Source organism: Mustela nigripes, chromosome 8 (assembly GCF_022355385.1).
Source record: "Mustela nigripes isolate SB6536 chromosome 8, MUSNIG.SB6536, whole genome shotgun sequence".
NCBI classification, from domain to species: Eukaryota; Metazoa; Chordata; class Mammalia; order Carnivora; family Mustelidae; genus Mustela; species Mustela nigripes.
The window spans coordinates 38916501-38939026 of record NC_081564.1 but is presented as its reverse complement, the minus strand read 5'-3'; the positions used below and the strand labels follow the sequence as shown (position 1 = coordinate 38939026).

At 41.6% G+C, this 22526-nt stretch overlaps 1 protein-coding gene and 1 long non-coding RNA gene across 18 annotated transcripts in view; one reads left to right on the top strand and one right to left on the bottom strand.

The window, feature by feature from the left end:
- Positions 1–22526, bottom strand: part of DLGAP1 (DLG associated protein 1) — an 869387-nt gene that overhangs the window by 142039 nt on the left and 704822 nt on the right. The window lies entirely within an intron of this gene.
- LOC132023498 (uncharacterized) overlaps positions 1–22526 on the top strand; it is a 331116-nt gene that overhangs the window by 19504 nt on the left and 289086 nt on the right. For 3 of the 4 annotated variants that reach the window (XR_009405971.1, XR_009405970.1, XR_009405968.1), the window contains exons 1-2: positions 8111–8545; positions 13647–13725. This is a non-coding gene — a long non-coding RNA (uncharacterized LOC132023498). Of the gene's footprint in view, positions 1–8110; positions 8546–13646; positions 13726–22526 lie in introns of those variants that run through there. The other variant, XR_009405969.1, reaches the window with a different exon arrangement.

The window sequence follows — 22526 nt, the reverse complement described above, 5'->3', positions numbered from 1 at the left end:
GTATACCCTTAGTTTCAGATGTAGAGTTCAGTAAATTCATCTTTTGCAGAGTGGCTGGCTTCTAATTATGTAAGGAAAAGTATAAATTGGGAACATGGAGCCACATTGGCATGCTGCACCAAACACGGCTTGGTCTAGATGCAAGGCATGCATGAGGGTCTGGTTTAGTAGGGACCCTCAAAAGCACCCACATAAAGACCATTCCTAAAAAAGGAAACTCCTTATAATATTTGGGCCAGATGATTCCCATAGTTACTACACTAATTTGAAAAAAACATGAGTCAGATGAACAGAAATTACTCAGGTTAAATTAACATGAGTATGACTTTAAACAAGTAAACATTTTTTTTTTAACTCTTTGAATTTGTTGGCCTGTATTTCTATTTATTATTTTAGTAATTTAATGATAATTCCATAATTCCACTGTGCCATAGTATTTTTTAAAAAAGGTGGAGGGATTTCATGTAAGGAATGATAGGAAGAAATTCCTGCCAACGGGACATAATGGTAGCCCGTATTTTTCTATGTATTTGCCCAAATCAAGGTTTTTTGCTTTTTAGTTCATCTTAATGTATGAGGAACTATCCTTAGGAGAACTCTGAAAAATTTACTAATCATATTAATGTATCATCAAAAGAATACCAAAAGAAACAAATTCCTGGCTGTTTATGAGCTGTCTCTGGTAATGTAATTTAGCTTGAGATCAAAGGTTAAGTGTCTCTCACTAGAGGAGAGAAGTAATCACTTCCATTATGTGTATTTTTTGGAGTGTTTTTATTGTTAATACAAAATGAAATGGACTCCCCACCCCTCCCTACAAACCATAAATAGTTGCATACGGGCAACCAAAGCACATTGTAAGAGTCAATTATAAAGTTCTCATGGTCTCCAGAGTTCAAATGCAATTTTATCATTTTAATTAGCAATTTATTCTTTTACCAGGCATCACACTGCCGCCCCCCCACACCCCCGATTTACAGTGGAATAGGGAGACATTAGCTCTTCAAGGTCACTCAGTACCTATCTGCCTTTATTCATGTTGGCAGTGGTTGGGGCCTAGGAAAGGCAGCCCCCCCTGTTTCTGAGCCCAGGCCAGAGGATCAAGCCCAAGCCAGCTGAGATCTGCATGTGGCAGCTGTTTACTAACTATTCAGCACTTTAAAGCTTCAAAACTCTCTCTGTGGTTGAGTTCCTTTCTTAGAGTCAGGGAGAGATGGACATTAATGCTGAATTACTATCATCAACCAACCTTCTTTATTAACTTTTCTCCTCCATTAGGAAATCAAGAAACTGTGTCCCTGGAAATCCAACTGGTTTTTCTAGTGCTGGAGAACTAGCAGATGTGACCAGCGTGCTGGCAATGTGGAGCTAGGACCTAGGTTAGTGACTGTGGAGGGGCTCTTTTAATGACAGGCCGGCAGCATGCCGGGATGAAGCCAGGACCCCAGATCATTTTCAGAGCTCTTCCACTGTTTGGTTTGGGCATCTGGGTTTCTCAATATAAAAGCCATTATATTTATGTGCACAGCCAATCCCAAGGAGCAAACACGAGGCAAACTGTAGTTTTTAACACCACCTGATTTTTTTCTTTCCTACATACACTAATTTGCATGTTGAAGAAATACAAAATATTTCATTATACTGTGCACAGGCAGAAACTTGTCAGCAAACCTATTATATGAAGGCAATCACTGCATAGGTGCGTGTCAGTGAGATGAGTGGTGTGGCTGCTTGCTGAATATGATTCGAGAAAGAGAAAGGGCAAGTCAGATATCCAGGGCACAGGACTCTGGGTGATTTGGTACATGCTTGTACTCAGGGTCATGAAATATCTGTGATTTCACAGCTGAAGTGTCCCAATACATTTAAGACAGAAATATTTCCTCCACTGAAAACTTGTTTATCTGAAAAGGACAAAAGGGAATAATTGTTGGGCGAGGAGGCTGTTAGGAGGAGCGCTTCCTCTTTGCCTCTCGACTGGTTGGCGCCCAGGGTCCGTACCGTACTGCCTGTGTCAGCGGCCAGTGTGAGCTGCCGATGGCTTACAAACTGTCTGATCTCCTCGGAGGGGCAAGCTACCACAGGAAGTAGGGAGAGATGACCAGACTGGCCTCATGGCTCCCAGGATGAAGGATTCTTCTGGCACTCTTCATTCTGTAATGTCTGTGGTGAGAAGAAGGGGGTAGGGGGTCCTGTGTGGGGGCCTCATGAAGCAATCACACCCTCCCCACGAATGGATGAGGACTCTGCTTTCTAAAGAATGTTAAGTCATAATACACAATTAGGAAAATGATTGTGCCATCACGTCAAACAAAATAGGGGGAAGCTGGAAGTAGGACTCTAGACATGCCAGTCCGTGGAGCTAGGGAGGTGAGGGGCTGGAGTGGCAGGCTCATTGTGGTTGGCCACTGAGGCCCAGAGAAGGGAAGCAGCTGATGCAGAGAAGCTCAGGGGGCTGAGTCCAGGGGATAGTTTGGACTGAGGGTGATGAAGAAGAGGGAAGATTCCATCCAAAGCTGTGTTGATATATGTTGGGCCCAGAGCAAACAGGAATCTGTTTCTCTAGGAGAAATGGAAATAATGTAGCCAGGAGCTGACAGGTAGATGGAGAAGGAGGTAACTCAGTATGATCTCAAGAGGAGTTGTGGGGTGGGCCGTCGTGTGTGAGAGAGACCGAGAGACACTGAGAGTTCCTGCAAATGATGGTTGAACATCTTAAATGCGTGTCAAGGTACCAGGGCGATATTGAGATGTGTGCATTTGTATCATTCTCTATAGATGAGTATCCTGAGATGGACTTGAATTTTAAAACAAGCAGGAGTGCTTTACGGTGCTCAACTGTGAGTACGTCATTGTCATAGACAGGGCTGGGAAAGTTTGCCCCAGAAGTCAAAACCGGGGGTGCACAAGTTCCCACCCTCTTCCTGTTTCCTATGGGATGGCAGGACAAAGTTCCCGAGAGAGAAGCATGGTGGTCCCCTAGAGTGGAGCCTGGTAGGGGGAATGGAGCTTCTGTGCAGAGGTCCTCGGGAGATGCTGAGTCTCTTCCTGAACTCACTTGCTGGATTTGATAGCCAGTGGAGGGAGGCAGCCTGTGGGGTCCTACATACACCATCCTAGAACCATCTGGCCTCAACAGGGAGCTGGGGTCTGAGCAGTTCACACAACTGGAAGAATTTAAGTAAAGCTCCACGGGCAGCCAGGGGTCCCAGACCCAGAAGGACAAACCTGCTGGATTAGGAACAGGAACTTACTGAAAAGCCTGTCCTCGGGGCCCTTGCCACTGGGGTTGAGAGGAAGGACAGGCAAGAGAAAGGTAGTCTCTCCCTCCTGTAGCCACTCAGGATCCAGGCAGCTCACCTGGACAGTAAGCAGCAACAGGGTAAGAAGACAGAGGACAGGGACCCAAGTCTTAGAAAAGAGAACTAGATGGGAATTTGGTTTTAGAAATAAATGGACAAAGGGAAGTAAGGGTCATTTGGTGTCCAAAATTCTGCAAAGGTAGACTCAACCCCAGCTTCTGAATGGGCAAAGTCTGATGATGCCAACTGGTCCAATGACCTTTTGGGGGAAGAGAAGGATTACGAAGGAGGATAGGAGTTCAGGCACATTACAGGATGAGAAATCTCTTATACCAGCTTCCTGGTCTTTGGAATGGTGTGGAGGCTGTGGCTCAGGATCCCTAGAAATGGCCAGTCCCCGGGGTGCATGTTTGGAGGTGTCCTGACAAGGAATCAGAACTCTGTCAGTGAGAGCCTTTGATTCACGGGCTTGGAGTTTTATCACATTCTCTTCAAATACTTGGGACGTTTGTAAGGTTATAGTTTGGGGACATAGACGAGAAGAGCAGAAAACACGAGAATATTTTAAAAGACAAAGAAGTGGGACTGGTAGGGAATTTTCCACAGAAAACGAGATAGAAATTGCCAGAACGGCTTTAAGTGCGAGAAGATGTCCTGAAATCCGCTGAAGAAGTGGACGTGTGGGGGAGACACATGTTCAGAGGACCGTGAAGGGCAGTTTTTCATTTGGGTAAATCCCGGTTTTCTTGAAATGTAGCGGCGACAATGCGTTCCAGCAAACACAGCACAGCCCGTGTTTTCTCTCCCCCGTGAACTTATCTCGGCAGCCGCCAGGGGGAGACTCTACCCACCGGCTTTGAGGAGAGAGACCTCCCTGGGGAGTCCACGCGCGCCGCGCCAGACCAACTCCCGAGTTCGCCTTCACGGGCCGAGCCTCTCATCCTGACAGTTCCCAGAGCAGCAGGCATGGCTATATCTGGGCAATTATACCACTGGGAACATTACGGCTGCTTTGTAAAAGCGTAAGCACCCAGGAACAGATGCTTTAAAAAAATGTAACCACAAGACCGCAGTGACAGCAGTTAGGATTATGGGAGCTGAGTCACCTCACTGCGTATCTCCGCATCGCCTCTTCGTGGGGCCGTGGCTCCGCAGAGGCGCCCGAGAGGGCTGTGTGCTGGGTGCGAGGGACCCAGAAGGCTCGCAAGAGTGGCTTTGCACAGACACCAGGCTCCCTAGGGCCTGGGGAGGCAATTCTGTGTCTTGCTAAACAAAACATTATTATTTCATGACTAAAAGAGAAATAGTCATTTTGAGAGTCCACTGCTAGGTGGACTTTTCAAGACAGGGCCACCTGGCTGGCTCAGCTGGTGGAGGGTGCGACTCTCAATCTCTGGGTCGCGAGTTCAAGCCTCACATTGGGTGCGATTACTTTAAAATCTTAAAAAAAAAAAAAAAACCCATCTCAAAACAACTTTGAATTAAAACCTCTGAGAGAACAGTGACTCATGCCCTTGTTCTTCAACCCAGTGGCCCACTGGGTCATTGGTGTCTTGCCTGGAGGGACATAGTTTTAATTTGAGCTTTATCTGTCTGTTACGGAGCTGATGTCATGGAGACCAGCTGAGATGCATGTCATTACAGGAAGAAAGAACAACACCTCTAGGATTTATTAATATTGGTCTCTAATGTCTTTGGGGTATTTTTGACAGGAGGCTCATGTAAAGAGAAAGTACATAAATACATGGAAAAGCAAACTGGGAAAAAGTGAGTGTCGATAATACTCTACTTCAGGTTCCAGAACTGGGTAATAAAGGACAAATGTGTGGGCCTTTAAGAAATTACTTATGTAGTTCAGTTCACAAAATGCAGAGTGGGAATAAGTTTCATAGACAGAAGTAAGAAATTCTGTTTTTTATTACAGAGAAATGCAGATAATTTGGTAGGGTTATTTTAATTTTTTGAGCCAAACAGATTTTGTTGGCGTGGTGATTTCAGCAAACCATCTGCAAGGCTATCTGAAAGGAATCTAAAATAAATGAAGGGGTTATTTCAGTTTATTTTTTGGAAAGAAACATTGAAACTTTTCAGACTGCTTCTCCGGAAACTTCAAGGGCTGGGGTAAAGGCAGTTTTGTTCAGCTCTGTACACTTCCTGTACACCAGTATTTTACTCCTATGCCATTGCAGCTGGAATGAGTTTTTGTGTTTGTCTCTTGGATGTATCACACCTTGGTAGCCATTGTGTCTTCCTTTGTGAGAACCTGCTCTGCCTGATCTATTAGGAAAGGGGCATCAGAACACCTAATCCCAGATTCCAAATGCCATTTCAGCAGGGGGACCATATATCCCAGTGTAATTATTAATGGTGCCTTTTCCATTCTCCAAAGTGACCCTGTTTGAACGATGAATTAAATGCCCCCCGCATTTAATACCAGCCCCTAAACACGCTGGACGGTGCACACATTGGGACATTCCTTCTCCGTGTGCAGGAACAGCACAGCACTGATGTATCCAGTGGGCACAGGTTGCATCCTTTCCCTTCATCCTTCCTGGGAAGTTCACACACCAACAAGCCCTGGGGCAAAGACTGAAGATGATGGAAAACATGATCATCATTCTCTTACCCAAAGTGCTTGCAGGTATAAGGACCTAGCTGGGCTCTGAAAATGTACATGTTAGTGCCGAACGTTGGAGGGAAGGCCCGATAGAAGGGTGTACGAGGGACATCAGGGGACTTGTCAGGTAATGTCAGGACACAGGTGCAGAGGAGAATGGAAGAGAGGATGCAGTGGTTTGATGGAGATCCCAGAGCTGGTTCTCGTGTCAGAGGATGATGCTGACTTTCTTGGCCAGGGACAAAGAAGCAAGAAATGGTGGGAAATGAGGCAACACTAAAGTCATGTGTCCCTGCAGAAGAAAAGTTCCCTCAGTGAGAAGTTGGTGGATAGGTATTTAGAAGAATCCAGGGGAAGTTGGGACCACTGAGTTAGGAAATGGAGGGGAAAAAGGCATTCTGAGATGAAATTTAAGAGAAGACTTGAGCTCAGGAAGGGAGAGCTGACTGTCACCAGGGATTGCAGGAGACACTGTGGCTTATATGTGGGAATAAAATGGAGAAACAGGTTGTTAAAATCCTCATTAATTAGTAAGCCAAGATCTAGCATCTGTCTGCTTATGATTTATCTACCCATGTAAGTCTTCCTATCTGAAGACGGTTTTTGTCTCAGTATTTCATGACTTTGCAAGTTCTTTTGCCATAACCATGTGTCAGTCTGGGAGAAGGAAAGGAGAGAGACTGGTGTGTGGGTTTCCATCTTTGGAAGAGTTTGCTTTTGCTTTTGATGGAGGCAAAGAAAATGGACCCTCTCTTCGCTTTGCGCTTGTAACGACGCGTTGTCATCACTGACATAATTGTCTGTTCTACTGCATGGGTTGTGTGTTTTTGGAAGGTGAGAATCGTGTTTTATGTGAAGGCAAGGGCTATGTTTGTCTCACTGAAAGGGTCCCCTTCAAGTCCTTTGGTCATGTAAAAGAGGCCCAGGAATCAAGTCCTTCAAAAGCATCAATGCGGACGGCCACTTCAGCCACTTCGTGACATGGTGCTCAAGGCAGAGGAACCTCCAGGGGGGTGGTCTCCTTTGAAATGCTGAATGACCTTGTTCCCTCTGTGAGAGTAGCAGAGACACTACTCTTTCTTTGTGCTTCCCACCTGAGAGACAGTATGGATCTGACACTGTAGAGCAAGGTCTTTAGAGCATCAGCTTGAGGATTATACGGGGTGGTCCTCACCTATTTTGTGTGAGGAGCATGGGGGAGTGGGCGAGCCATGGCTTGTCATCCAGCACTCGGGATTCTGCCCCACTGCCAGGATCCTTGGCGCTGCGGCACTGAAGGGGAGGACCTCTCCCCCAGTGCACATTCAGGAAGGGCAGAGGGCAATGGGACCTCTTCGAGGTGGGCATCTGGACTCATGTGGCTTTGAGTTTTGCTGCCTACTGTCCAATAAGAATGTACGCGATGAGGTAATCCAAAGTTTAGGAATGGTGATGAAACAAAAGGATACAAAAGGACTTGGATGAACTTTCCTTGGAGAAGAAAAAAATCTCAAGAGCGCTCCTGACAGGACTCGGAGAGGGGCTCACCCTGGCCGCTCAGCAGTAACTCAGATGCAGCCTTCTCAAGCTTCCCTTTCTGCTTATCATCACATGGAAGAAAGGAGAGAGGAACCAGGTTTCTTTTAGTACAGAAGTGAGATCCCTGTCTTCGAGGTGGTTCTGTTTGAATCTACTTACTGAAGAGAATGGGATACAGGAAACTTACAAAGTCCATCTGCTTTAGTTAATTGCTCAACAGATATCTTTTAAGCCCTTATTATATGTTAGCCACGGGGTATAAAATAATGGGAATGCAGACAAAGCATCTCACCTCAAGGGGCCCACTGAAATACACATTTACAAATGATGGTAATTGCTATACAGGAAAACGACATATAAGTCAACTCAAATCCAAGTCTCAACCCAAATAAAATTAGAAAATTGCGGTATGGGGCACGGGGGTGGCTAGTGGTTTAAGCCTCTGCCTTTGGCTCAGGGCATGGTCTCAGGGTCCTGGGATCGAGCCCCACAGCATCGGGCTTTCTGTTCAGCAGGGAGCCTGCTTTCCCCTCTATCTCTGCCTGCCTCTCTGCCCACTTGTGATCTCTCTTTGTCAAATAAATAAGTAACATAAAAAAATTAAAAATAAGAGTTTAAAAAAAAATTGAGAATCGAGCAAACACTGTAAAAACTGAAAGTGTTGTGTTCCATGCTAGGCTGTGAGCTCCTCAGAGCAGAGATGATTTCTTATCCTGTTGGTGTTCCTAGCCCCAAACTTGGGTTTGGCCTAGAGGTGTTCAGTGTTTGCTGAACTGAAGAATTCGACGCTACTCGATTTTTTTTTTTTTTTTTCTCCTTCCCACTGCCTGCCATGCTTTGTTAATACAGACATCAGAAGCAAGCGGTGCGGGAATCCAGGGCCGTCTTCCTACCCAGATTAGGCCCAATCATGTGACCTAGAGCTGAGTCCTGAGGGCAGGGCCGGGGTAGCTTTGATGGAGTAAGGCTGAGAAAGTGGTAACAAGAAGTCCCCGGAGAGTTCCGGAAGAACGCAGAAATCTGAGACGTGGGAGGGGCCACACCCCGCAAGGCCTGTGCTGTGTATCTGGTGATCTCGGCCCCTGGGGTGTAAGAAGGCAGTACAAAAGTAAGTACAAAAGCCTACCGGGAGTTGTTTAAGGCACTTAAAATACGGTAAAAGCCACATGATTGGGATGATAAACGCTACTACAGCCTCTTGCTTCACACAATGATTCCGGTGATTTTTTTTTTTTTTTAAGATTTTATTTATTTACTTGACAGGCAGAGATCACAAGTAGGCAGAGAGGCAGGCAGAGAGAAAGGAGGAAGCAGCTCCCTGCTGAGCAGAGACCCTGATGCGGGGCTCCATCCCAGGACCCTGGGATCATGACCTGAGCGGGAGGCAGAGGCTTTAACCCACTGAGCCACCCAGGTGCCCCCCCACTTTTTTTGATTATAAAAGTGAGTCAGATCATATCTCTATGAATTATGAAAATCAAGTTAAAAAGTAACTGGGTGAATTGGCCTGTTCTTGAAATGTTTATGCCCAATTCATCTATTGGAACAAAAATGTAAAGGGAAACAGAAAAGAGAAATAGCTACTCAGGTGAGACTCTGATGAACAAGGCCCCTGAGGAGTGGTTCAAGTCGTCTCCACAGATGAGCAGCCGTGTTGAGTGTGGTCAGGAATAAGACATAAATTATCTCACTGCGGTTATGTAGTCTGGGGATAGTCTGTGGGGATGGTTGGAGGCCTTTTGGTAAGTTCACACTGGGCCTGGGTGTGTGTGTGGGGGGACGTGGGCAGAGCTGTGGGTTTCTGGCTAGAAGTTTTGGTTTTCATTCTGCTGTCCTCAAGGCTGAGCTTGCAAACCCAGAAGGAATGTTTACTAAATGGGGACTCTCACTGTGATTATTGCCCCCGCCCCCAGCCCCTCTGGAGAACCCCCCCCCCCCACCTTCATCTCTTGACTGTTCTGCGGGGGCAGGGTGGGTGACAGCGTGGACTGCAGCAGGGGTCGGATTCGCAGCCTCTTGTAGTCTCCAGGAGGCTGGACTTTGTGGACCCCAAAGTGTAGGGTGTGGGGCTCATGCACTGGTCTCTGATTCGCCTGGGGTAGGGCCTCAGTCTCCCGACAAACCCAGGCTTCCCCCTGGGAAGTGTTAGGTGGGGCTCCTGGTTCTCCCCTGTACCTAGTCACCTCCCCAGGGCTCTTAGAGAAACATTTGACCACGCTATTTATTTTTTGTTCAAGCATAACTAACATCTGACCACTCTATTTGGTTCTGTTATTAAGAGCTGATTACTTTCTCCAAGTAATGAACAGGCTCTGGTTTTAAGCAGGTCTGTTAAAGGGAACCAAACTGGGTGTCACGGGGCAGGTGAGTGGCCCAGCTGACTACTGGCAAGGGCTCCTCACGTCACAAAACTGCCCCTCTAATCACTCCTTTATCCACTGTAGTTGAAATCATAGGGGTTTCCAGCAGAGACAATGGGAAGGCGAAGGAGGTGATGATAACAAGTTTGAGTTCAAGTGCTTATGTTACCACTGTTGGCAGCTTGCAGAACAATAAGCTGAAGCAGACACACCAAGATAGAAGCAATTCTGTCTAAACGAACTAATTATCTCTCAATCAGTCCACTAGTTTAAAAGCCAAATTTGTAAGATCGTGAAGTAGTCCTATTGATAATCTTTTCCTTGTGGAGTTATCCTTTAGATGTGCTCAGATGGATGGGTGTGGGGTGGGTTGACAGAGCAGGGCGAGGATATAGTGAATACTTGCAAAAAATCCATTATTAGCATTTCAGACTGTTAATGATCTTTAATTAACACTCATACAACAGGATTTCTTGCAAAATTGGACATCGGCCATTGGAAGAACTCTATACGGGGCAGAACCCAAACTGCCACCAAGTACAATCAGGGTTAATTTTGAATCAAGGCGATGCTCCCATTTCTCTGCTGCCTGCTTCTTTCCCTACCCATACGAGGCTTTATCAGCTGAGCTTGAGTTTGCACAGCTGCAACTGATTGAACTCCCCATTACCTTTTCCAGATCATTTACTAGGTACCTAAACTTATAAAAGCTGATACCAACCAGGCAAGCGAAAAGATCAGGAGCAAGGAATGATAAGAATGAGGACAGGGTAAATCCAAGATGAATGAGGTTGGAAGTCTGTGGACGCATAACTTAGATAATTGAGGTTTATGCAGTAATTGGAAAGATATCAAGTTGGAGGAGGCTTTGGTTGAAAAGGGAAGATGAGTAAACTTCTCAGTAGCTTGTTAGCAATTAGAAATAGGAGTATGTGCTAATTGCCTTTTAGGATGAGCTGAAGGCATGTGGTAGGGGATAGAAGCATGCTTGGTGGAGGGAGAGTGAGCGAATTGATGAATTATGCGTTCACTTAGAGTTCTATTCTCAAAACTCAGAGTTTGTTTTCATCATAACCTTCATAAGTATTTGGGGGTCCTTTCCCAGATAGGCAGTGTGACATGGGAGTGATACCAAACCACTCTGGTTGTGAAATAGAGCACGCAGAAGAACCCAGCAGTCTTGGGCGTTCAGTGGACACCCAAGGTTGGATGGACGTGCAGTTCAGAGGACCCATATTTGCTTCTGGCCCCTTCAGAAGAAGTGCCAGGAAGTAGCATTGATCCATCTGCCCATTTCATTAATGCTTCACCTATTTGCTTGGGCCTCTTCGTTAGCTTGTGTGCAAAGAGAGAAGCTAACATATGGGGAAATCCAAAAATAAAAGGTTTTGAGGAGGACTTACCATTTCAAGTTATATAGGAAAACACAAGCGAGCAAGTGGGGACACTATCAAGATTCTGCCCTATTCTGAAATGCCCAAATGCTTCTGGAGGAGTGTTAACATCAGAAATAGCTCCTTAATTAAGGGAGAACTTTATCTGAGAAGCACAAGTTTCTTAATCCCCTTAAAAAACCCCATTTTGATTCAGAACCAATTTGAGGGGAGAGAAGTGTGGGTGTCCTATTTAGTAATATAATCCTGTTAAGTCTTTTTTGGAAGCAAAACAAAGCCATGCATGATTTTCTAAGATAGTTAAAGGCCTCCCCATTGTGGAATTAAAAACCAAAGGAGTTCTCTTTGGAAAGATCATTACAAACTACTCGAGCAGGTTCAAACAGTCCATTGTTTTCCAAACAGAATCAGAGGTTGTGTATGATTGGATGGAGATACAACCCTGGAAGGCAGGCTCTGAATTACCTCGTATAATTACCATTACGGTTAATGGCAAACCCCTGATGCACAAGGGAGGAAATAAGCTTTGGTTTGCTTAGCATCTCTTGATCGACATCCTCCTGTTACACATACTCAGTTGGAATGCCACAGCTCTACAAACAGGTATAAAGGTATTAACTAATGGAGGTGGGTTTTATTTTATTTTTAAGAGATTTATTTATTTTAGAGAGTGGGTGGGGGAAGGGAGGGACAGAAAGAGAGAGAAAGAGAGAGAGGGAAGCTGACTCCCCGCTGAGCTCAGAGCCTGATGCAGGATCCTGAGATCATGACCTGAGCTGAAATCAAGAGTCCATTGTGTGTGGGTTTTAAAATGGAGCAGACAACAAAGCAGATGGATGTTTTCTTTCATTCCTTAGATGAAGGCTTCATAATGCTCCTGAAGTATGTGTCCTCCAAGACCATGGCTGGAAAACGCCAGCTACAGTATTCTGGTCCATGCAGTGTGACCGTATGAATGAAGGAGCCCAGTCACTTGTTTCTGGGCTCTCATTCATGCTGTGTGCTGTCTGGTTTCAGAAGAACATACATGAGCAAGAAAGAATCCGTTAGCTTGCCTCTGTGCCCTTCCTAATGCTTCCCCTAGAGCTCTTGTGAGAATAGGTGAGAAATGATTAGGTGCCTTCGAGTTCTCTCTGGAAAAGAAGGGAAAGGAAAGGGGAAACACAGAAAAGGCAGGAAAGGCAGATGCAGCCGGTTAAGGTGGTCAACCTTCATTTCCACCAGAGGGCTGTGCAAAAAGTTTGCAAGAATCCCCAAAAGGCACTATCTTTGTTTTGTTGTTTTGGCACTTCTCGTGAAGCGAGAGCTCCTCAGACTTTTTTAGTCCAAGTTTGTCAACATCACTTTCTTTCTCCATGAACGATGATGAATATTTTCCATGACTCTGCAGTCCCATTCAGCACTTCGCTTTGTCTACCTTCCACAGGGTTCTTCCCCTCCTAACAATACAGGTGGGCTGCCTACACTATCATATTAGATTGTGGCTGCAGCACAAATCTTTTCTGTCTCTGTAATTGCTTGGGGAGCTTTTCTGGCTGGAACACAAGTAAAAGCTGAAAGTGTGCCTCTGAGAGGTGAGCTCTGTCAGACTAAGAGCTCCAAAGGCATGGATTTATGTTTTTAAAGATGCCATAAGCTGGTTTTAGGTAGCTTTATTCCTTTGTCCTCTGCTCCCTTCTCCTTGAACACCACCTGCAACTGTCGTTAGCAAATTAACTGCTTCTGACATCTGAAAGGAGAAAAGAAAAGCCTGCAAAATCTACAGAAACCTCACCTGCTACCACAAGAGAGTCAGCAAAAACGAAGATCTTCTTTTAAAGCTTTTTTCAGATTAAAAAAAAAAACTTTATTGTTTTCGAATTCCTTTCTAGGAGATATTACATGCTTTGATAAATAACAACAATCACAAAGCAGCATCTTTTCGGAGATCATCTTTAGTTATTCGACCTAACTACAGAACCCAAGAGACTTCATTTAATCACGAAAACAAAAAGGCAGAGGGGGAAATCAGTGAGATCTGCTGTTGTTAGATATATTATTGTTTCCAATTAGGACCCTCACCATGAAATGTTAGTTGTTTTTCTTTTTGTTTTTGTTTTTGTTTTTTTTAAAATAACGTTTCTTTTATTACAATAAAACAAGTTCACTACAGAATGTTTGGGAAAAAAGGGTACAAAGAAAAACCAAAACCAGATCTTGGTTTCAGTGCCAATGAGAACTACCATGTAACGTTCTGCTAAATTTCCCTTCAGTTCCGTGCACCGCCCCACCCCCCGACCCGGGAACAATTTCTTGACATAGTTCTAGATAATGTGTATATGTTTGGGTGTACATATACACATATACAATTTTGAAGAGGGCTTCAAGGTGCCATAGATTTTTTTAGCTTAATATAGTATCAGAAGTTCTCTCCCTCTGTATTATTTTAAACTCTTTCTAAATACAATTTTTACAGTTGGCTCAAGAATTCCATTGAAGTGGAGGCTCTGCCATTTGACCTTCCCTCTACCCACAGACACTCAGCACCCACAAAGGTAGGTGAACTCCTTCACCATCCTAATTAACGCTACGGGCCCCATCTTTGTTTGTAAGCTTTTCTGCCTCAGGTTATTTCTGAGGAACAGTTTCATGGAAGGGAATTAGAAGTAAAAAAAGAAAAAGAAAAGAACATTTGAAATGTTTGTAGACATGTCAACACACAGTTGGATGGGTTCAAGGAAAGGAGTTCTGCTGTTTTGGGTCTTAAATGGAGATTCAAAATAGGAAGGGATCCTGGTTTCCAGCAGCTTAAGAACTTGTCAGTATTTTTTCTGGCCTTTCATAATACTCTAGTGATTCTGGAGATGAAGAATATGATGGATTTTTTTTTTTTTTTTTATGATGCATTTTAGGAGAAAGCAACCCCCCCCAACAAAACAAAGCAAAACAAACCCCAAAGACCACCAAATTTTGATATATATCCTAAGTTTTCTCGTGTTATAATAGTCATGGCAGAAATGTGATAAGCAGTCCTTAAAGTCCTCTTACTCAGATATTCACAGATTAAAAAGAGCCCTGAGACCACGTCAAGACAATTAGTATGATTTCCTCATTTACAGACACGAGAAGGGAAAGGTAGGGATGTAACCTCTGTGCGACTTTGGCTGGAAGGTGCGGGGAGAAAGAACACAAGGTGGGATGAACAGTCAGAGAATAAAGTGGAGGCCTTTACTTGTAGAAGTTAATGTTTATCACCATCCTTGATTCTTACTGCCTTTCCTCAAATAAGAAATTATTGAAACTTCATTTCTCAAGATGGTATCGGGGAGACATGTGACTGTCCCATTCTCTGTAAAATGAAGTGGTTTATTTTCAGGTGGATGAGAAAAAAGAAAAGAACTTTCTGCTTCTGTGGAGGTGTTAGAATCATCCCAGAAATTTAAGCATTAATTGAGGCAGAAAATTTCCCGAGGCAATCCAGCATTCTCATCTATCAATCATTTATCAACAAATATTCACGACACAGTTCTTCCTGTGTGAGAACTGGAGGTTTGTGTTTCAATGGCGAATGGCCAAAACATTGCAAAGCTATAAATTAAGTGGCATTTAAACTCTCTTTAACCCATTGTTTGCGTCACTTAAGGTACTCACAGATCTTGTATAAGAGTAGTAGAGACTTCAAGATAGCTACTTGGCTGAAGTCAAGAGCTTTCATTCATTTTGATGTAAGCAATTTAAGAAATATTAAGGGCTTTGAGTTTCTTTTTCTGATAGTTGTATTTCAAGTAACTAATTCTTAAGTGAAAAGAAGGTTACTTTTTGGGGCGCCTGGGTGGCTCAGTCATGACCTCGGTTTTGGCTTAGTTCATGATCTCAGTGGTTGAGATCGAGTCTGCTTTGGGCAACACACTTAGGAGGGAGTCTGCTTGAGATTCTCTCCCTTTCCTCTGCCTTTCTTCCTGCTTGTTCTCTCTTTCTCTCTAAAAGTAATTTTTTTTTTTAAAGATTTTATTTATTTACTTGACAGAGAGAAATCACAAGTAGATAGAGAGGCAGGCAGAGAGAGAGAGAGAGGGAAGCAGGCTCCCTGCTGAGCAGAGAGCCCGATGCGAGACTCGATCCCAGGACCCTGAGATCATGACCTGAGCCGAAGGCAGCGGCTTAACCCACTGAGCCACCCAGGCGCCCTAAAAGTAATTTTTTTTTAAAAAGAAAGTTATTTTGTGTAAATTTTACCTGGATTTATCAACATTCTTTTTATTTAATGGAATATGATAAATGCGTCATCAGTAAAACTTGATATGGCAGCCATCTGACAAACACAAGGCAATTCCATGAGCTCTAAAAACAGAATGTCTGGTATTAGCATTATTTAAGACAAGTTGTACTATATTAAAGGTCATCTGTGACTTGATCTGCCAATGAAGTCATCCTAGATTATTTGAAGGACAATGGGTACGGATGTCCTTGAGGATTCTTTGTTTTTTTCCTTTTCTAAATCAAGATTGTTGAGTTTTTGTTTTGAGTACTCAGGTATTTTAAAGGAGTATAAAATTTAGCCTGTAAATTGCTGAGTGGTGAGAAATAATACTTGGACAGGATTAGGAAAGAAGATAATGGACTCTGATACTGATAAGAGGCACTATATACAGGATGTAGTAGCTAAATGTAACTTTGGGTTGTCTCCTGTTTGTGAAAGTTGGGTCACATTAGGTGGGGCAACACACACACACAATTGTTTTTGTGTAACCATACCTGCCTACCCACATCCTCTTCTAAGGAAACCACCCTGCTCAGATCACTCATTGGAGTCATGGCTACTGTGTCCTGCAGTCCCAGAAAAATGGGAGAAGGGAGGCGGGGGTGAAAAAAACAGTCATAAATAATGGCTGACAATTTCTCAAATTGGGCAGTTTGACAAAATAATAGGGTAACTACAATTGACTTTCCCTCTCCTCTGAAATTTCCTAAATTATGTTTGACATTTGAAGCACAAAGTATAACATTGTGGGATATGACTCACAATGTCTGTGGGTAAACTATTTAAGATGATTATATTATAAATGGGAGAGGGCAAAGGTACCAGAAGGGAGTAAAGTTTTTATTCCTTAAACTGATAAAACGTAAACAACTGTAGATCTTGGTGGTTGTGGAATAGTTCTGTGTCTTTTACAGTGATGGCAGGAATCTACCGGTGAATAAAATATGAACTATCCATGTATTGCACCATGGGCAGTTTCCTGGTTTTGATCTAGTATTATAGTTATATAAGATGTAACTGTTGGGGAGAAACTGAGTGAGGAGTATATAAAATACTTCTTTGTACTACTTTTGTAATTTCTTGTAAATCTACGAAAAGTTAAAAATGCTGATAGAAAGAAGTTCTTTGAAAATGATGCGAACTGTCTCATTATGATTATTTGGCCATAATCAACATTTCAGAAGAGAGAAGTTTTTCAGAAGCAAAGTAGCAGATGACGCATCAATTTTCCTTAAATTTTAAAAATTGTGGGAATAATATGTGACAGAATAAGAATATCACCTAGAAAAGAAATTCAACGTTGGCCTTTAAGAGACAGGATGACAGTCCTATCCAGAAATTAATGAATTTCTGTGTTGGTCACAGCTCTTGTCAGTGTATGTAATGTATGAAATTGGCTAAGCAAAGTTAATTTTAGTAATTATGTATCCCCTGAAACCATAAGACCATAACACACTCTTTGAGATAATTTAGACTAGTTAGTTTCTTCTTTAAGTTAAATGAAAGGTTATTAGAATTCTCAAACACTGATAATTTTTCTTTTTTGCATTTTTTTTTTCTACCGGTTACTTACGTGTTGGTAGAATTTGTCGTAAGACACCAGCAGATGGCAAAGAGAGCTTTCAGAATGCTAATAGGTACAAAATCATTGGCTCATCATTACAATGTATATAAGATTGTTTCTTATTTGCCAATACAGTAAAGTCATGGTACTATTCATTTTGATCTGTTTCTAAATAAAGACACTTGGTAGCATATACAAGTTGTACTGAAAGCTTGACTGAATTGCAGTAGCAAGAGTAATAGAGAAACATAAACCTCTGCTCCTGGGGGCACCCGAGTGGCTCAGTGGGTTAAGCCTCTGCCTTCTGCCCAGGTCATGTTCTCAGGGTCCTGGGATGGAGCCCTGCCTCAGGCACTCTGCTGAGCAGGGAGCCTGTTTCTTTTCTTCTCTCTTTGTCTGCCTCTCTGCCTACTTGTGATCTCTCTTTCTCTGTCAAACAAACAAACAAACAAACAACAACAACAAAAAAACCACCCTCTGCTCTTAGATTTACCACCTGGAGCTAAATAATGCCACCAAAATGTGTAAGTCATCGGGCTGTCAGCATTAATTACAATAAGGTTTTCAATGGCTACTATGTTGCTATATTTGTTAAAGTTTAATATGAATTGGATCAGAAAACTCTGGACTAATATAAAGGCTTTTAAAAATGGCAATTTCATTAATATACCTCCATGGGCACTGTTTTATAACTAAAGATAAAGAAGTGCATTGTTACGTTCTACATTGTTGTGTCATTAGTATTTTTGAGAAATTTCCCATTTCATAAATACTCATTTTAGAGGAATCCAATTTTCTAAATTGTGTTTTCTGACTGCCTTTTGTAACTGAGTTACCAATAATGACAATTCATTCAAAAGACCAGTTGGATCAGGATTACATTGTTGTAGTACTTCTGTCCAGCTTTACTGAGATAAAATTGACATATAACTGTTAGGCTAAGCAGAAAAAAATACTATCTCTTCTCATTTTATCAGCTTCAGCACAGAATTTACCACCTACTCAGTTCGTAGAGCAGTTTACACAAGTTGGCAAAAGTTCTTTCTTCTATTCAGTGCTGTCTGACAACACTAGAATTAGATCAAGAGATTGAATATTTGATCTTCTAAATCTGTCATAATGTAAAAATGACAAAGCATAATATGGGATTTTTAACCCAGAAGATTTTTCTTAGGCTTTTTCTCTATCCATTTCATTCATTCATTCATTCATTCATTCATTCATTCATTCATTTTTAGAGAGGGAAGAGGAGAGGGACAGAGGGTAGAAAGAAGACGAATCTTAAGCAGGCTTCACACCCATCCCGACATGGAGCTCCATCTCCCAACCCTCTGAGATCATGTCCTGAACTGAAATCAAGAGTTGGACATTATCCATTTTAATTGCTACTTCCTTTACATCTTTTCTTTTTTTTTTAAGATTTTATTTATTTATTTGACAGAGAGAGATCGCAAGTAGGCAGAGAGGCAGGCAGAGAGAGAGGAGGAAGCAGGCTCCCTGCTGAGCAGAGAGCCCGATGCAGGACTCGATCCCAGGACCCTGAGATCATGATCTGAGCCGAAGGCAGTGGCTTAATCCACTGAGCCACCCAGGCGCCCTTTTTTTTTTTTTTTTTTGTCTTGTGATGAGAACTTTCAAGATTTACTTTCTCAGTAACTTTTTGAATTTGCGACACAGTGTTATTGATTATAGTCCCTATGCTGTATATTACCTCCTGACTTACAACTGGGAGCTTGTACATGTTACTCTCTTTCACCCATTCATTGACGCACCAGTCTTCCTGCCCCCGGCAACCACCAATCTGTTCTCTGTATCCAACAGTTTTGTTTTGCTATTTTTTTTTTTTAATTTCAGTTACAGGTGAAATCATATTTGTCTTTTTCTTTCTGGCTTATTTCACTTAGTGTAATACTCTCAAGGTCCATTCATGTTGTTGCAAATGGCAAACTTTAATTCATTTTTTTATAGCTGAGAAGTGTTCCATTGTCTGTGTGCACATATGTGGTTCATTATAAATAATGCTGCAATGAACTCAGGGGTGCATATATCTTTTCAAATTACTATTTTTGTTTTCTTTAGATAAATACTTAGAAGTAGAATTGTTGAATGGTATAGTAGTTTTATTTTTAACTTAGGGGGAACCTCTCTACTCTTTTTCAAGGTAGTTGCATCAACTTACTTTCCTACCAACAGTACACAATGGTTCCTTTCCTCCACATCCTGCCAACACTTGTTGTCTTATTAATAATAGCCATTCTGATAGGTGTGAGGTGATAGCTCATTGTGGTTTTGATTTGAATTTCCCTGAAAATTAGTGATGGTGAACATCTTTTCATATACCTGTTGGCTGTCTTTATGTCTTCTTTAGGAAACAGTCTATTCAGATTATTTGCTCATTTTTAAACTGGATTTTTCCCCTTGTTACTGAATTAGATGAGTTTTTAAAACATATTTTGGAAATTAACCATTTATTTAGATATGTGATTTGCAAATATTTTCTCCCATTCAGTAGGTTGCCTTTTTATTTTGTTGATGGTTTCCTTAGTTGTACAGAAACTTTTTTTAAACTTGATAGTCCCATTTGTTCATTTTTGCTTTTGTTACTGTTTCTAGAATCCGATCCTGAAAGATATTACTACAACTGAGGTCAGAGAGCTTATCTTCTAGGTGTTTCATGATTTCTCATCTTGCATTTGAGTCTTTAATACATTTTGAATTAATATTTGCATATGGTATAAGATAGTAGTATAGTTTCATTCTTTTACATGTGGCTGTTCAATTTTCCCAGCACCATTATTAGTGTCTGTCCTTTCCCCACTGTATGTTCTTGCCTCTTTTGTTAAACTATATGAATCTAATACATTAACTGTCTACATATACATGGATTTATTTCTGGGCTCTCTATTCTGTTCCAACGCTGATACCATACTGTTTTAATTACCATAGCTTTGTAGTATAGTTTGAAATCGGGTAGCATGACGCCTCCAGCTTTGTTCTTCTTTCTTAAGATTACTTTGGCTATTTGGGATCTCTTGTTGTTCCATACAAATTTTAGGATTGTTCTGTTTCTGTGAAAAATGCCGTTGGAAATTCCATATGGATTGCACTAAATCTATAGATTGCTTTGGGTAATAGGGACACTTTAACAATATTAATTCTTGCAATCCATTAGCCTGGAATATCTCCTGTTATTTGTATCTTCTTCAGTTGCTTTCATCAGTGTCTTATAGTTTTCAGAGTCCAGGGCTTTCATCTTGGTTAACTTTATTCCTAGGCATTTTATTCTTTTTGATATAATTATAAAAATTACAATTGTTAGTAATAGTTTGTTACTGTACACAAGTGCAACCTATTTTTGTATATTGATTTTTATATTCTCCAACTAACTGAATCCATTTTTCATTTTTTGGTGGAGTCTTTAGGACTACTTTAGGATTTTTTTTTTTTTAAAGATCTTATTTATTTATTTCACAGAGGGAGAGAAAGAGAGAGGGAACACAAAAGCGCACAAGTAGGGGTGGGGCAGGCAGAGAGAAAGGGAGAAGCGGGCTCCCTGCTCAGCAGAGAGCCTGATGTGGAGCTCCATCCCAGGACTCTGGGATCATGACCTGAGTTGAAGGCAGATGCTTAACTGACTGAGCCACCCAGGCTCCCTTAGGGTTACTTCTCTATATGTAAAATCATATTGTGTGCAAATAGTGACAGTTTTACTTCTTTCTTTCCAAAATGGATGCCTTTCCCCCTTCTGCTTAATTGCTTGGGCTAGGACTTCCACTACTATATTGAAAGAAGTGGCAAGAGTGGGCATCCTTGACTTGTTCCTGATCTTAAGGGAAAAGTTTCAGCTTTTTCATCATACCCATTGGATATGATGTTAGCTTTAGGCTTGTCATATATAGCCTTTATTATGTGAGGTATGTTCCTTCTCTACCCTCATTGTTGAAAGTTTTTTTTTCTTTAATCATAAATGAATTTGAATTTTGTCAAATGCTTTTTTCTGTATTTGAGATGATATGATTTTTTATCCTTCATTTTGTTAATGTGGTGTACATGATGATTGACTTGTGGATACTGAACGATCTTTGTATCCCTGAAATAAAACCCATTTGATCATACTGAATTTGGTTTGCTAATATTTTGCTGAGGATTTTTGCATTTATATTCATTATGAGTAGTGGCCTATAACATTCTTTTTTTGTGGTGTCCTTATCTGGTTTTCATGTCAAGATAATGCTAGCCTCATAGAATGAGTTTGGAAGGGGTGCCTCCTCTTCAGTTTTTTAGAGTTTGATCAGGATAGGTATTAAATCTTCTTTGAAAGTTTGGTAGAATTCACCAGTGAAGTTGTTGGGTCCTGGACTTTCATTTGTTGAGAGTTTTTTTTTTTTTTTTTTAATGGATTTAATATCCTTATTAGTAATTGCTTTATCACATTTTCTGTTGTTTTCATGATTCAGTCTCAGAAGACTGTAAGTTTCTAGGAATTGTCCATTTCTTTTATTTTTTATTTTTTTGAAGATTTTATTTATTTATTAGACAGAGATCACAAGTAGGCAGAGAGGGAGGCAGAGAGAGAGGGCGAGACAGGCTCCCTGCTGAGCAGAGAGCCTGATGTGGGGCTCGATCCCAGGACCCTGGAATCATGACCTGAGCTGAAGGCAGAGGCTTTAACCCACTGAGCCACCCAGGTGCCCTATCCATTTCTTTTAGATTGTCCAGTTTGGTGTATAATTGTTCACAGTAGTCTCTTATGATCCTTTGTATTTCTTTGGTGTGAGTTGCAACTTTTCTTTCATTTCTGATTTTATTTATTTGAGTATTCTCACTTCTATTCTTAGTCTAGTTAAAGACTTCTTGATTTTTTAAAATTCTTTTCAAAGAACTAGCTCTTAATTTCATTGTGGTTTTTCTTCTATTGTCTTTTTAGAAAAGACTCAGTTTTTAAAAATTATTTCCTTCCTTCTACTATTTTTGCATTTATTTGTTTTTCTAGTTCTGTTTAGGTATAAAGCTAGATTGTTCGTTTGAGATTTTTCTTGTTTCTTGAGGTAGGCCTAAATTACTATGAACTTGCCTCTTAAAACTGCTTTTGCTGTATCCCATAGCTTTTGGAATGTATTTTATTTTCATTTCTTTCATGGAATTTTAAATTTTTTTCTTTGATTTCTGTGACCCATTGTTTGTTCAGTAAAAAAACCATGTCAATAGTACATGAACAAGACTTTTTTTTAAAGGGATTTTTTTTAAAGAAAAATCTAAGGAAAACATAGGTTTCAAACATGGCAGAAGCTAAATAAAAATGTGTGGGAAGAAAGCATGAAAGAAGAGAGCTTCTTATACAAAACAAAACCACAGTGAGATACCACCTCACACCAGTCAGAATGGCTAAAATTAACAAGGACCCACAGATCATGATCTGAGCTGAAGGCAGCTGCTTAACCCACTGAGCCTGCCAGGCGCCCCTGAGAGGTGATTTCTATGTATAGTGAAACAAATAGAGGAGATGAAAGCCCAAGTTCTTCAGACTTTAT